Raw genomic sequence first — 16,632 nt, 5'->3', positions numbered from 1 at the left:
TTTGTGATGGGACTTTGTAAATAAAAGAATGACCCATGCATAGGTTTTATGCATTCAAATCAGAGATTGCGTCATGGATGCATTCTCTTCATTACTAGGTGCCACGTGGTCAGGGCTAATGCCAAGTATGAGAACTACGAGTCAAAGCTGCTTATGGTGTCTTTGTAAAAGAAAAACAGGACCGAGGTCTTTCAGAAAGTTGCAAAGCTCCCTGTCCTCCCTGTCTTTGCTCTTAAGGCATCCAAGGGCAGCTCCTCTCCCTCAATAGCCGGAGAAGTGTCTCCTCACCCTTGGAATAAGAACTGGGTTATAGTGGTTTTCTCTGACTGGTTGTGATGCTCACAGTGGCCAGGGAGAGGGGTTGCCAACTAGGATTGAGCCTGTGAGTATAAGCTGGAGGTCTGATAGTGGCAGACACTCCCCCCTAAGGAGGATCAGGTCTGATCTGGCAAGCATCAGTCAAGAGGGCTGCTGCCTGAACTGGAAATAGGTGGAATGTAATTCTGGATAGGGGAGAAGCACTTCTATATGGAAGGCATTGGAAATTAGGTACAAAACTGTGCTCAGGGTGGGCCTGGAGCTGCAAAGTCCAGCAGTCCATTCTGCCCTGAGACTGGGGGCTAAAAGAGCCCTGGCAATATTATTCCAACATCAGAGCCAGGAAAACAGGAGGAGGAACCATGAAAGGTAGAGGATTAAGAAGCTTCTGGAGGGTTATAGTGAATAGGGACAAGAGTCCAAACACCTTCTTGCTGGGTACTAGGTACCTGAGTATGGATGGTCTAGAGGCCCAGAGATGGGACAGGCAGATTGTAACAGGGACAGGAGCTGGAGATTTTCTGCTGTGATTTTTTGATGGTAATACTTAGAGATGAGTCCCTCATATGTTCATTAAATCAGTCATTCAACAGACATTTGAGTGTCTACTATGTGTGAAGCACAGAGATGGAACCACAGAGGGTACAAGGAAGGAAAGACCTAGATTGAGTAGCTGGAAGTCTAGAGTAGATGGTGTGGCAAGCACACAAATCATGGCCCTAAGAAATAAAACGTGTTAGGAATGTCTGGGGGAAGGAGAGCAGATTAAAAGTAGGATGTAAGCTGAAGAAAGAAATCAAAGATATACAAAGAGATGGAAAGATATACCATGCTCTTGGATTGGAAGAATCAATATTGTCAAAATTAGTATACTACCCAAGGCAATCTAGAAATTCACTGCAAACCCTATCAAATTACCAATGGAAATTTTCGTAGAAGTAGAACAAAAAAAAGTTTTTAAGTTTATATGGAAACACAAAAGACCTCAAATGGCCAAAGCAATCCTGAGAAAGAAAAATTGAACCAGAGGAGTCAGAATCCCTGACTTCAGACTGTGCTACAAAGCTACAATCATCAAAACAGTATGGTACTCAGAGTTTCTGTTGTGGCTCAGTGGGTTAATGACCCAATCTCGTCTCCATGAAGGTGCAGGTTCGATACCCGTTCTCACTCAGTGGTTTAAGGATCTGACATTGCCACAATCTGTGGTGTAGGTCACAACTGTGGCTTGGATCTGGTGTTGCTGTGGGTGTGATGTAGGCCTCAGCTGCAGCTCTGATTCAACCCCTAGCCCGGGAACTTCCATATGCCACAGGTACAGTTATAAAAAGAAAAAACCAACAGTATGGTACTTGCACAAAACAGAAATATAGATAAATGGAAGAGCATAGAAAGCCCAGAAATAAACCCAAGCACTTATATTCAACTAATCTACAACAAAGAAGCCAAGAATATATAATGGAGAAAACACAGACTTTTCAATAAGTCATGCTGGGAAAACTGGATAGCTACATGTAAAAGAATGAAATTAGAACCGTCTGTAACAACCACACACACACAAAAACTCAAAATGGATTATAAACCTAAATATAAGACCAGATTCTATAAAACTCTTAGAGGAAAACATAGGCAGAGCACTCTCCAGCATAAACCGAACGATATCTTTTCAGATTTACGTCATAGAGTAATGAAAATAAAAACAAAAATAAACAAGTGAGACCTAATTAAACTTAAACATTTTTGCACAGCAAAGGAAACCGTAAATGAATCAAAAAGACAACATACAGAATAGGAGAAAATACTGGCAAATGAAGTGATGGCAAAGGAATAATCGTCAGAATATACAAAAAACTCAAAAAAACCAATAAAAAAATGGGCAGAAAATCTAAATAGACATTTTTTGCAGAGAAGACTTATAGATGGCCAAAAAACACATGAAAACATGCTCAACGTCACTAACTATAGAGAAATACAAATCAAAACTATTGTGAGATACTACCTTACACCAGCCAGAATGGCCATCATCAAAAAGTCTATAAACAGTAAATGCTAAAGAGGGTGTGGAGAAAAGGGAACCCTCTTACACTGTTGGTGGGAATGTAAATTGGTGCCATCGCTATGGAAAATAATACAGAAGTTCCTCAAAAAACTAGAAGAATTATTACCATATGATCCAGCAATCCCACTCCTGGGCATCTATCCAGAGAAAACCATAATTTGAAAAGATACATGCACCCCTGTGTTCACTGCAGCACTATTCATAATTGCCAAAACATGGAAGCAACCTAAACGTCCATTGACAGAGGAATGGATAAAGAAGATATGGTACATATATACAGTGGAATATTACTCAGCCATATAAAAGAATGAAATAATGCCATTTGTAGTAACATGGATGGACCTAGAGATTCTCATATTAAGTGAAGTTAGGCAGTGAAGGGCAAACATCATATGATATCACTTATATGTGGAATCTAAAAAATGGTTATAGGAGTTCCCGTTGTGTGCAGCACAAATGAATCCAAATGGGAACCATGAGGTTTCAGGTTCGATTCCTGGCCTGGCTCAGTGGGTTTAGGATCCGGCATTGCCATGAGCTGTGGTGTAGATCACAGACACGGCTTGGATTTGGTGTTACTGTGGCTCTGGCATAGGCTGGCAGGAACAGCTCCGATTAGACTCCTAGCCTGGGAGCCTCCATATGCTGTGGGTGTGGCCCTAAAAGGACAAAAGACAAAAATAAATAAATAAATAAAAAATAGTTACAGATGAACTTATTTGCAGAATAAAAACAGACTCACAGACTGAAAATCTTATGGGAGAGAGTTGTGGGGGGGGGACAGGATGTAGTGAGGATTTTGGATTGACATATACACACTGTGGTACTGCCATAGGGACCTGCTATGTATAGGACAATATTCTGTGATAATCTATATGGGAAAAGAATCTGAAAAAGAATGGATGTGTGTACATGTACAGCTGAATCACTTTTGTACAGCAGAAATGATCACAACATTGTAAATCAACTACACTTCAATAAAACTTTAAAACTGAAAAAAAAGTAGCATGCAATTGACTCACCATAGGATTGGTAATTATTTAAAATACTTAACTTCCAGAGTTCCTGTTATGGTGCAGGCGCAGTGGAAATGAATCCGACTAGTATCCATAAGGATGTGGGTTCGATCCCTGACCTTGCTCAGTGGGTTGGGGATCTGGTGTTGATGTAAGCTGTGTTGTAGGTTGCAGGTGCAGCTCAGATCCCAGGTTGCTGTGGCTGTGGTGTAGGCTGGCAGCTGTAGCTCTGATTGGACCCCTAGCCTGGGAACGTCCATATGTTGTGGATGTAGCCCTAAAAAAGGCAAAAAAAAAAAAAAAAAAAAAGAAGAAGAAAACAAAGAAAACTTAACTGCCTATGAAAAACCCAGGAAGATAGATGATAAGTGAAGGTAATAGGTTAAACTTCCTAAAGCTCATATCCAGTTTTTAATTTCTTTAAAAATTTTTTAATTAAAGGATAGTTGCTTTACAATGTTTCTTAAACATCTGTATGGAAAAGTAACTCAGCCACCCCTACACACGCATTTTTTCCCCATTTTTCCATCTTATTTCATTTCCTTAACAGCATGGATGTTCATGGCATATCCTGATATCTCATGGCTTTTATTTATTGATTGGGACCCTCTAGAAGGCATTGGCTTCCAATAGCTCCTTGCTATACTTCTTTCTAAGGTTATTTTCTTCTCAGGGATGCTTCTACCACAGGCATCCCATTCAGGGAAGCCCCTATAGTGTAGAACCTGTGGACAGCCAGTTTTTCGCATAGAGACTGGCCTGAATGTGTTTGAAGATTCCTTCTTGCCTACTCCAGTGATGCATACTTTCCACATGAACTGCCAAAGAATTACACCCTTTTCTCTTGGCCCTCACTCTTAAGAGCATTTGTCTCTACTTCTCCTGCAATCTCGCTAGAAAAGAACAAAAATATTGACAAAAATAGTGGAAAAGATGATGGTTACCCTGCTTCTCACCCCTCCCTGCCTAATTGTCATGTCACCACAGCACATAAAACTTATTTTAGGAAAAGACCAACCCACTGCTACAATTCCTAAAGTGAAGTTTATTTGCACAGAAAAATAAAGGTAACTTTTTATTTGTAACCCCACTGAGAAGAAATACGATTCCTGTCCTCTTGCTTCATATTAGCCTTCCTTTTTCCTGCATGTTTTCATCCCACAGTGTCTGATCGTTTTATAGAAAGGAGGATTTTTGCTTTTGACCTCACCTCTTGCTGCTGTAACACTCCAGTTTTCAAATGGTCAGTCACCATTTGCTGTTTTTTTTTTTTTTTTTTTTTTATTGGGTAGGGGGCATGTTCCGAAGCTTAAGCATATAAGACTCTGGCCCATTTTAGAAGAGCTTGCTAGGTTTCCCGTGTGATAGTGGCTCCTCAGGAAAGCTATTCTTTCATGCAGCAGTAGCGCCAGCATTGATCAGTGGGAAAGTTCAAGGCGGCAACTCATCAAGCATGGCTTCAATACTAGATTCCAGACAAGGTCTGCAATAAATAAGAGCAGTAACAAAGAATCATATTTCCTTCTTGCACAGAAAATCATCAATGACATAGTTCTGAATTTCAGGGTTTGGGCATGGTGTGTTCTCCCCACACTGCAAGTTGAAAGCAGGATGTCTTTCGTGTTACATCACCATGCATTTTAACCACCCTTTCCTTAGAAACAGAATCAAATTGTAATTTTGAATTTTGCAGGTTGTTTGGGGATTTTTCAGCTTGTGCACTGATTATTGTTTATTTTGTTCAAATAGAACCTTATTGTGAAAAACGTGTTTAGATTTTCTCATATTTGTTTTAATTAACTTATCTCCCTTTCCCTTCTAACCCCTCTCTTCCTGATAATAATGTTGAGATCTCCATGTGAACTTAGAAAAAGAAAAATCTTTTGCTTTTAGTAGATAGGGAAAATTTTTTCTTCAAATGGCAGTGTGATAAAAAAATATACACCCTATGAGTCCCTTACGGATTATTGCTATTGATTTCTTTCCTTGAAACGTGGAAATGTTACCAGATGGGGTGTTAGGAATAGGTGTGTGGGTGCAAATGCAGTTTATTGCTTGTTGACTAAAAATCAGTGAAAACCTTCACCATTTGTGTGCTTGTATTGCATGTAAAGGTAAATTTTAATCCCAAACCAGTCTTTAGATAAAGCTTTGTGTGGTGCAATAAGTGATATTTTTAGAATAAATTTGTATTTGAAGGAAATACGCTCTATGATAGACTCAGGACAAAGTTTTCAAGCATTTGTTCTCTCTGGCTTGTTCTCATGATTGTTTTAATAAGTTAATACAATCAGTGCAATTTACTTATCACAATCAGATTTCTACTGTGACTGTTTTTATTTCCACACCCTCTGCAGTCTGCTCCTTTGGGCTTCCTCTAGGTACCTTGCTTGAGGAAGTGTGAATCAGATTGCTGTAGGTTTCTGGAAGCTAGGTGCCTGTGTGCAGCACACGGCCACTGAGCTGGCCCTTAGGGATGCACCCATTAGGAAAAAAAAGGCTGACCTTCTGTCACTTTCCCTCTCCTCCCTTTTAATGATTCCTTCTCTATCCCTTTGAGAAGATCTTTCTAGCCCTTTGACCCCTGTTAGAAGAGGAAGGCTTAAACAGCTAAAAGTACCCTCATTCTAAAGGCTTGCCAAGGAAAGCTCAAGAGGCCTTTTAGGAAATGCCAAAAGACAGGAGCCTCAGTTTTCAGTGCATTTAGAAGGCAGATCCTACCCCAACACCATTTCCCTCCTCATTTATTTTATAGAACCGACCAGTTTGTGTAGGGGGAGGCCCCCTGCCTCCCTCTTCACTTGTCAGTGCCACCAGAATTGACACATTCAGAGAGCGGCTGACTTTTAATGATAGCCATTGGATGGTGTGAGAGCTATTGTGCAGTTTGAAAAAGATTAAGGAAAATGTGTGTCTGAGGTAGGTCACTAGGTTGCTGCTTTGTGGGATCCAGATCTGGCTTTAGTTTTCATGGAGAAACAACTACTGTTCTGCCCTACCCTAAAACAGTGAGATATGAGGTTCAGGATTTCTGAAAGGAGTACAGTTGTGAATCTCCAGCACCTGCTTGTGCTTTTTGATGTGACTTTGACAATTAACATGGCAGCTACTTCTGGTAATAGGGTATTCTCAAGTGGTAGGCATAGTTCCATGTAATATAATAGGATATGTACATTCAAAATATAATTCACACTACAGCTCTGAAAGTGGCAGCTAGGAAACTAAAGTGAAGGGAGGATGAGTGCTTGCCATGACAAGAAGCTCTGTATTAGGTTAGTGCTGCCAGTTATTAGCTTTTGACTTGGGTACATCACTTAATCTTTCTGATACTAAATGTCTCATCTGTAAAATGGGGATTGTTAATTCCATCCCTAGGGGTATCTTTAGAATTAAGTGGGATGCAACCGAGACCTGAGACCAAGGATCTCTACCTCCTTACCACCCTCTCATTTTGCCCGTGACTCTTCTCCAGGTGCTCATCTTTTAGGGGTACCGACAGGGAACAGCAAAAATGGGTGGATTTTAGGCACTATCTCCAGATAAAGAGTTGATTTTCAAAGGGATGTTACTTTCCTCCTTCTAGGAGAAGCCATAGATAATCTTTGATCTGTGTCACAGAAAACAATCCAAACCAAGTTGCATCAGTCAATTACAGTTGAGTTGGGAATGGCTAAAAGGATTACTTATTTGACCCCATATCATAAGGTACTTGCTGCCATCTCCACTGTAAGAAAGGTAGGAATAAAATTGGGATTTAAAGGTTCATGTTCTCACTCAGATTAACCAAGTGACCCCTTTCCTTGTTCTTTTTTATCTTCAGTATGCACATACATGCCTGTGTGCATGTCTTCCCTACACAGGATATACTCATGTGTTTTTTGCAATCCCATATATTTAGCAGTAATAGTGTTTAAAGAGCTTAAAAATATTTTTTCCTGATTACAAAAGTAATATGTATTTATTGTATAAACTTTGGAAATATAGAAAAATATGAAGAAGATATTAATTTCCTCACTTCACACACAGCAATAACCACTATATGCTGCATATTTTGATGACTCCAAGTTTTTCTCTGTGTAACACACACACACAACCTATAGACTATTTTTTCACTTAATATTCTGAGAATTTCCCTCATTAATATATTAGTTACTTATTGATGCGTAATAAACCATACCAAAACCTAATGACATTAAACAATAGAGGGATGTTATTCTTCTCCTCATGGTTCTGGAATCTGACTAGATTTGGCTAAGTAGTTCTCATCTGTAAAATGGGGATTGTTAATTCCATCCCTAGGGGTATCTTTAGAATTAAGTGGGATGCAACCGAGACCTGAGACCAAGGATCTCTACATGCAGTTGTAGACAGGTAGTGGCTTGGGCTTATTATCTGAGCTTTGCTTACTCACATGTCCGGTGCCTGGGCTGGAAAGGCTCAGACAACTGGAGGCTGGAATAGCTGGCTTTTTTGGACATTTCTCCCAGTTTATAATGTGGTCTCTCTTGCATGATGGCTTCTGGGTAGCTATGCTCCTTACATGGTGGCTCAAGGCCCCGGGATTGCATGTCCACACAGAAAGGCCAAATTGTAGCTTACTCACCTTTCATGCCATCTACCACATACCATTCACCAAGGCAATCAAAATGCTAACATAAAAGCCCACAAAAGCTCTCCCCTGGACACACAGAGCTCTTGAATAATTTGGTATTTTCTTATCACTGATGCCACAAATTCAAAACAACTTATCTCACGGTTTTGAAAGTCAGAAGTCTGAAGTGGGTTTCATTGGGCCAGAGTCAAGGGCCACACTCTTGGGAGGCTGTAGCAGAGAATCCATTCCCTTTCTTTTGCTAGCTTCAAGAGGCTGGCTGCATTCCTTGGCTGTCATGGCCCCTTTAAGGCCAGGAGCTTAGCATCTTCAGATCTCTTCCTGTAACCCTCTGTTTTTACCATTACATTTTCTTCTTCTGACTCTTTTGCCTCCTTTTTTTTTTTTTTTTTTTTTTGTGTTTTGTTTTTTTCAGGGCTGCACCTGGGGCATATGGAGGTTCCCAGGCCAGGGGTTGAATTGGAGCTGAAGCTGCTAGCCTGCACCACAGCCACTGCAACGTCGGATCTGAGCTGTATCTGTGACCTACACCACAGCTCATGCCAACGCTGGATCCTTAACCCACTGAGCAGTGTCAGGGATCGGAAGTGAGTACTCGTGGATACTAGTTGGGTTCATTAACCACGGAGCCATGACAGGAACTCCTGATTCTTTTGCCTCCTTTTTAAAAGGACCCTGTGTTTATACTGGGCTCACCTGTATAATCTGGGATTATCTTCGAGTCTCCAGATCCTTAACTTAATCACATCTTCAAAGTTATTTTTATCATGTAAGGTAACATATTCATAAGTACCTGGGATTAGGACATGGACATCTTTGAGGAGGGACTTTATTCAGCCTACCACAGAGACAAATGGCAAGGGTCTGGAAGAGGACATATGATCAGAAATATTGTTGCAGTCATTTAGGGTAAGTATAGTTTGCCACAGTGAAATAATTTTAAGTGGTTGCACAGCATTTTACGTATGACTGTCATTATTTAATTCACCTTTCTTTTTTATTTTTAATGATTTTTATTTTTTCCAATATAGTTGGTTTACAGTGTTGTGAGTTTTCTACTGTACAGCAAAGTGACCCAGTCTAATTCACCTTTCTTTATTATTATTTAGAGTGTTTCCAAAAAACTCTTTATAGAAAAAATATCACTATAAATAAATATTTGTGTAAATATCTGATTATTTCCTTAGGATAAATTACTAAAGGTGAAATTATTATATAAAAATAAGGATATGCTTAAATTGCCAATTGCCCTCCAGAAAGATGACACCAGTTTTCCAACAGCTATATAAATGCATTTATTTTTGTGTATCCTTCAACATGAATATAAAGATAAAAATACTCTGCAAATTTAAGAGGCAGAAAACATCATCTTGCTTTTATATACATGTATATTGATTATTGGTGAGCTTAAACATTTTTCATATGTTTATTAATGATTTTGTATTTTCTTTTAAAATTCATTGGCTGTTCATGATTTTACTTATTTTTTTCCTACAGAGTGCTCATATTTTTCTTATTGATTTATAGGAACTCTTTATAAGAAGTGTTAAACTTTTTTTATCATTGATGCAAATAATACTTACAGTTTTATATTTTATAAAATAAAATATCTTTCCCTCCCTCCCTCCTTTTCTCTCTTTCTCTCTCTCTCTCTTTCTTTCTTTGATTAAATATTCCTTCTTCTACATAGATCAGATAAGTACTCATATTCACCCATGTATTCTTCTTCTTGCTTTCTTTTTTTAATTTTAAATGATTTTTATTCTTTCCATTATAACTGATTTACAGTGTTTTGTCAATTTTCTACTGTACAGCAAAGTGACCCAGTTACAGATACATATATACATTCTTTTTGTCACATTATGTTCCATCATGTCCATCATAAGTAGCTAGATATAGTTCCTAGTGGTATATAGTAGGATCGAATTGCTTATCCATTCCAAAGGCAATAGTTTGCATCTATTAACCCCCAATTCCCTGTCCATCTCATTCCCTCTTCTTGTTGTTTTCTAATTTAACCTTATACTTCAGGCTGTTTAAATGTTATATTTACATATATATGTAAGTCATATTTTAGTCTTAACTAACAGTGTAAATGAAGGATGGGGCAAGAGAGGAGTATAAGTGGTTGATTTGATTTTACTAGAAATAAATTACCAGCCTATTTATTGTCCATCTAATTTAGTCAATTCACAATTATCTTTGGTAAATGGGAGCTAGGAAAAAAAAAGGATGAGATATATGTCCACTGATAATCCCCCAACCACATTTCAGGACATGTCTGTGCTCAGAAACATTCTAATGGCATTACATTCTGAGGACAGAGCACTCTAGGTGTCTCTCAGTGGTCACATCCCAAAGATCAGTGATCTGACCCTCTATTTGGATGACCTTGTTTTCTTGACAGAAAAAAATCCTCTCCTATGACTTGCATATGAGCTACTTCTCTTCAGAGGAACTATTGCTAATGGAGCCTCAGGCATATATCTTGGTTTATAGGCCCTGTTCTCTAACCTTTAGAGAGTTATTCCTGTGGGATAAGTTCTTATCTTTAGGGGAGGCCCTTTAAGAATAAGCCTAGAAAATACCACATTGCAGTATGAGGAATCATTGGAATTATGAAGTGTATCAAATGATCCACTAATGATTCTTCCTGAGAGGGTAAAAGAGGACAGGTTCACATCACAGGAGAGAATGTGGGGGAATGGTTATAGGATGGTCCAGGGAAGGGGATTGGGTGGATTCCTATACAGGTGGAAGGATCTTGGGGCAGAGTCAAACCAAGGACAATGTTATAGTGTGACAGAGTGGGAAAAAAAAAAAAAAAGACATTACATGCTGAGTAGCCACGCTTCTTCCTCCCCATCTCCCTTACCATCCTTAATTTTGCCAGTTTCTCTTTGGACCTTTATTATTGCAGAATAAGACTAATGGATGAATACATATTTTTGAAGGCCTGCTTTGTACCAGGCACTGTTCTGGGGATATAGCAGCAAGCAAAATAGGCAAAACTCCTATATTTATGGAGCCTGAACTCTAGTGAGGGGAGACAGTAGATAAAGAAGTAAAACATAGTGTATGTCAGATGGTGATAAGTGCTATGGAAATAGAGAAAGTAGAGAAGGAAAATTGGGGGTAGGGAATGTTGAGGCTAGGGGGCAGGCATTTTAATTTTATCTGGCGTGGTCTGAGAAGGCCTCCCACTGAAGGTGGCATTTGAGCAAAGGCATGAAGTGAACCAGATAGACATCTAGGGTGAAGAGTATTTCAGGGCAGAGAGAAGAGCCAGGCCAACACCCTGAAGTGGAGGGAATCTAGCTTATTGAATGGGCCTCAGAGCACTGATGAAACAAAGAGATAAGAGAGAAGAAAAGATAAGAGGAAAGAAAAGAGAAAAGGAATCAGTAGCAGCAGGATATCTGGGAGGAATTTTGGGTAAAAGTAAATAAATTTTGGGGATGGGTGCCATGTTTTTGAGATAAAGAGAGATGATACTGAAAGGGACTTCAAAAAGCTTTGCTGTGTGTGTGTGTGTGTGTGTGTGTGTGTGTTATGGGTGGAGTCTTGGGGTAACTTCAGGAAATATTTAAATTGCTTCATGTAGAACTGAACTTCAAGGTACTTAAGTATTTTATGGGTTGCTTGAAGTAATCCAAGAATTTATTATTGTGATGGAGATACAGTATTTGTTGTTGGACCAGCAGAGATTGTAGTCAGGAGAGCTAAGTGACATAAGGTGAGATCACGGTGATAGGAGAGACAGTAAGAAAACTGTAGTAGGAAGAATCAAGATAAATGGGAGTAAAAGTGCTAGATGGTTTAGAGCCACATGTCAGAATAATCTTGTGGTGCTTGGTCTTGGCTGATGGAGGCCTGAGCTGCTTCAAAGTGCTAAACTGGCTGGTGGTAGAGAAGGGTTTTGGGGAGGGGGGCTGGAATTTAGGTGACCAGGCCTGAAAGAGTGGGGCAGTTAGATGACAAAGAGTATAAAAGCAGAGGCTCTTTAACAGATCTAGGAAGACACAGCTGGGACATCTCTGTTTCATTTAGCTGAGTGTTATCGAACACTGGGAGCCTCCAATTTAGGATGACAATCTTGTCCTTCTCCAGTCTCTACCACAGTGCTTAGTCTCCTTGTTCCATTTTGCCTATTGCTACTATGACATTTTTCCTTATGTTTTTCCTTCTATTACCTGTAGGGTATCAGATGAATGAAAAGAATGTGAAATTTGGAAAAATTTGGCCTCTGTCATGGGTAGAGTATATTTCCCTGTACTTTGATTTGGGGCGTGGTTATATGAGTTGCTTTGACCAGGGTTTAAAGAAAAGGCTTAAGATGTCCTTTTGGAGTTGTGCTTACCTTCTTGTGCTTCTAACTTTTGCTGTGAAGAATATCTCTTGAGTAGCTGCTGGTCCAGGGAGGATGGGAAACAGGTGGGGCAGATGTGAACCCAACTTATGGTTGAGTCCAGCTTAGACCAGCCAAACTACAGCTGTCCCACTGATTCATGAGTGAGAAATAAATGTTTATTATTGACTATCACTTATTTTAGGGTGGTCTGTTACCCAGTATTATTAGTTATGACTGACTGATAGAATGACTTTTTCCTTCAGATTACTCAGTGTCAGAAATCCTGTAAGATGGCTGCTTAATCCTAAGTAAAGCATTCTGTCTGCTTTCAGGTTGATCCAAGGAAAGTGTCCAGTTTCCTTCCTATAATTATGGGTCAACTTGGAAGATTTGTATCCTTTTCCTCCACTGTGGCTATAATTGGGGAAGGGAAAATAGTTACATTTGGTACCTATTGGCCACTAAGAAAGTTCCATCACATTTGCTTTACTAAATCTGAAAAGCCTTATCAAAATCTTTACTTTTCTTTAAAGCTTCCCTCTTCTTCAGAACAATCCCTTAATGTAATTTAGTGGCTTTGCTATCTTGGTCTTTAGTCAAGGGATTTTCTCCTAGTTACTAAGTGGCTGATAGCTCTTTCTGATAGAAACCATTCCAGAATACTTTCAGGAAGAATCTGTATGCCCTGCTTGGAATACATGATTATAGAATATGGTGAACTTAAAAACAAGGTTTTAGAACAGACATGTGAAATTGTCATTTACTTGCAAAGATACAATGGTGCCTCTGCAAGCTCATAGCCTTCCTATCTGGACAATTCCCATGGTGATTTTTTCCCCCTAAGTCACTGTCATTTCCTCTTCCTAGGCAGAGCTTGAATCACAAGTTGTACAGTTACCACTTTTGCAATACTCTTATACAGCCCCATTAACAATGCTTATGCATCTGCTATAACCTGCAGATTTCTATTTTCACATCTGTATTAGCTTTGGCTACCTTGACATAATACCACAGAAGGGTGGCTTAAACAACAGAAATTAATTTGATCACAGTTCTGATTAGAGTCCAACATCAAGGTGCCGATAGGGTTAGTTTCTGATGAGGCCTCTCTTCCTGGCGTGCAGATGGTTGCCTTCTCATTGTGTCCTCATGAGGTCTTTCTTCTGTGAGTTCACAGAGAGACAAAGAGCTTTCTGACATCTCTTCCTCTTCTTTTAAGGACACAAGTACTCTTGGGTTAAGGCCTTACTCTTATGACTGTATTTAACCTTAATTGCCTCCCTAAAGATCTTACCTCCAAATTCAGCCACATTGGGGGTTAAGATTTCATAGTATGTATTTTGTGATGATATGGGTCAGTCCATAGCAATATACAAGTACAGAAAAATAGTAAAAGGAAAGAAAGGACAGGAAAATAAGGGAATTTTGTGTGATTTAGTGTGCAGAGGGGCATGTCTGGCTCAGTGTGAGGGATTGTACAAAGAGAGAAGAAAGGGGAAGAGTAGCAGTGTAGCAACTGCCAGGCTAGCTATGACTTAACACTTGGCAGAAAGTCATCAGGCATATCAGCCAGGCTGCCTCTGACTTGTTAAAGTTATATTGGTCTCTAAGATGCCATTGAGTTAGACCAGGTTCAGCTAGTAACCATTATGGTAGTCATAGCATGTGGCTAATAAAGCAAGGGAAACAAAGCAGGAGGGAGCCCAAAGGAGGGCGGCAAGAATGGAAAATTCCCTTGGTTCCCTAGTGTTTTTGCCTTGTAAATCACACTCACTTATGTTTCAAATCTCAGTGTAAACATTTCATCCTTAGAGAGGTCTTCCATACCTCCATGGGACTGGTCAAGAATCCTCCTGATGCTCTGTCCTCAGACTGGTCTTCACTTGTATCAATGGTAGTGAGATGGTTTGTCATGACATTAGTTGTTCAACAACTGTCTCACCTGTACAAATGTGAGGTCCACAGGTGTGGGCAGATACATGTGTGTCTCATTCACTTTTGTATCCTTGGTGCTTGGCATAATGTTTGGCCTGGAGGAGGTGCTCAGTAACGTATATCGAATGAATGAATAAAGAGGAAACCTCTAGGAGTTCCCATTGTGGCTCAGTGGTTAATGAACCTGACCAGCATCCATGAGGATGCAGGTTCAATCCCTGGCCTTGTTCAGTGGGTTAAGGGTCCAGTGTTGCTATGAGGTGTGGTGTAGGTCACAGATCCTGTGTTGCTGTGGCTGTGGTGTAGACTGGCAGCTGCAGCTCTGATTCGACCTCTAACCTGAAAACCTCCATATGCTGTGGGTGCGGCCTTAAAAAAGGAAAAAAAAAAAAAAAAAAAAAAAAAGGAAACCTCTAGGATCTGTTGAATAAAGAGGAAATGAAAGAAAACATTTCCCCTTCTCCAACATGAACTTGTAATTTATTGGCCAGAATGTCTTGTTAAACTCACTCACTGGAAGTTCTTTCCCTACATCCGCCATAGCAGCATTTAATTTTGGGAAGCCTTCAGTTTCTATGAGTTTCTGACATTTGCCTAGCCTGCCCTTTAGAGGGAGGGCCAATATTTCTCTGAATACTGGTATATCACTTGTAGAAGTCATTTGCTTTAAAAGCACTGAAGTCCTTGGCAGAGTGGAAAGAGCATGGACAGTTTATCCAGAAGACCTTTGTTTGGATCTTATTTTTACCACTTGGTGTCTCTATGAACTTGGACAAGCCAAACAATCTGTTTCTTTACCTGAACATGGGGTTGCTGAGAAAATAACTATAGAGTGTAATGAATAGTGTTTTGTGAGTGGCAAAGTCTTCTGAAATGTTCGTTATTTTAAGTGGAAGTGGTAATGAGTGCCTCTTCTGATTGACTAGGGCAGGCTTGGGAAGTTCTTATATAAACATTATTATATACTTTTTACATGGTTTTATTGTGTCAGTTAAAGGGCTGCTGATCTACAAATCTGATAAAACTACCTAATTTGGCCCCATTTTCAATGACAATAGTGAAATTTACTGAATAATGTGGAAAGAACATCAATGAGGAATTATACAGATGCATTGAAACCATTAACTCAATTAAATGTGCCTGCTCTGAGAATGTGGTACCAATAACAGTATAAATAGATGTATTAATAGCAAGATAAAGAGTTTCTGCATCTGAAATCTACTCATCTCTCTTGGTTCTCTGAATGTATGATGATGTTATTAAGGCTGGCTGGATGATTGGATTCTTCCTTCTATAGTGGAATACCTGCCTTAGGAGTTATTGCCTTAGGGGCAATGGAACATAACATGGGTTTTGGAATCATAACAGCTAAGTCTGAGCTACTCCTTAGCTGTGCAAACTCCCTGAGCCTGTTTCCTCTTCGGTTAGAAGTAGAGAATAATTCTCACCTTGTGGGGGTTGTTGCGAAGATTAGATGAGATGATACATGTAGGCGTATTCTAGCACAGGGCTCAGTGAATGACAGTTTTCCTCCTCCCCTCCTTTCCTCCTCATGAAGTGCTAAATAAGTTGTAAAATGTTTCTTGAAGAAACAAATATACTACCAAGAATATTTTAATTTTAGTGTTTTTTAGGACTGGAATGTCAATCTGTTCTAGCTCTACCTGTTTGTTACTCTCTGTTGTCAGTGAATTAAAAAAGACTTTCTAAAGAATGCTGGGTTTAGTTCTGGGCTTAGACAATTAAACATTTCCATTTTTGCAAGAAAGAGAGGAGTCAGAAGGCTAATATATGGAAATAAGTGCCCCATGAATGATTCTTATCATTTAGATCAATTAGTGTTCTGTGATTGCCATGAAACAGGCAGATCACAGCACTCAAAAATCACTAGACAGATTAGAGAAGTACGGGCATGAACAGGATAGAAAGGGGTTAGTGAGAGTTCATGAATGAATAGCAAGTAGATGTGTTTAATGAATTTACATGTCCAAATTCACTAGTGCAAATACATTCTGCAAAAATTCTTCTTTCTGAATATAAAACATTTAGTCAAAGGGTGGGGGCTGGGAATGGCCCTTGTATCTTGAATGAGCTTTGATTCATGCAGATTTTGCTAACAGTCTTGAGCAGATCTAAGGAAGTAGCCATCTGAAGTTGCTATTAGAATTCTGAAGAAGCCAATGAAAATTACATGCAAACATTATGGCCATTTGTTATCATTATAAAATGTGATAATGTCATTGCTGACTTACCAAGATGATGACCTGAAAGGCCATGACATTATGACATTACATTTTATCAATAATGAAAAATTGCTGCCTTTGCATGGTGGTTGGTGAGC

This window comes from Sus scrofa, chromosome 1 (assembly GCF_054392235.1).
Source record: "Sus scrofa isolate SSC_HxYL_T2T_F1_AM1 chromosome 1, Sscrofa_HxYL_maternal_Yorkshire_Landrace_v2.0, whole genome shotgun sequence".
Taxonomy (NCBI): domain Eukaryota; kingdom Metazoa; phylum Chordata; class Mammalia; order Artiodactyla; family Suidae; genus Sus; species Sus scrofa.
The sequence above is the reverse complement of the archived record's forward strand: the minus strand, read 5'-3'. Positions refer to the sequence as shown.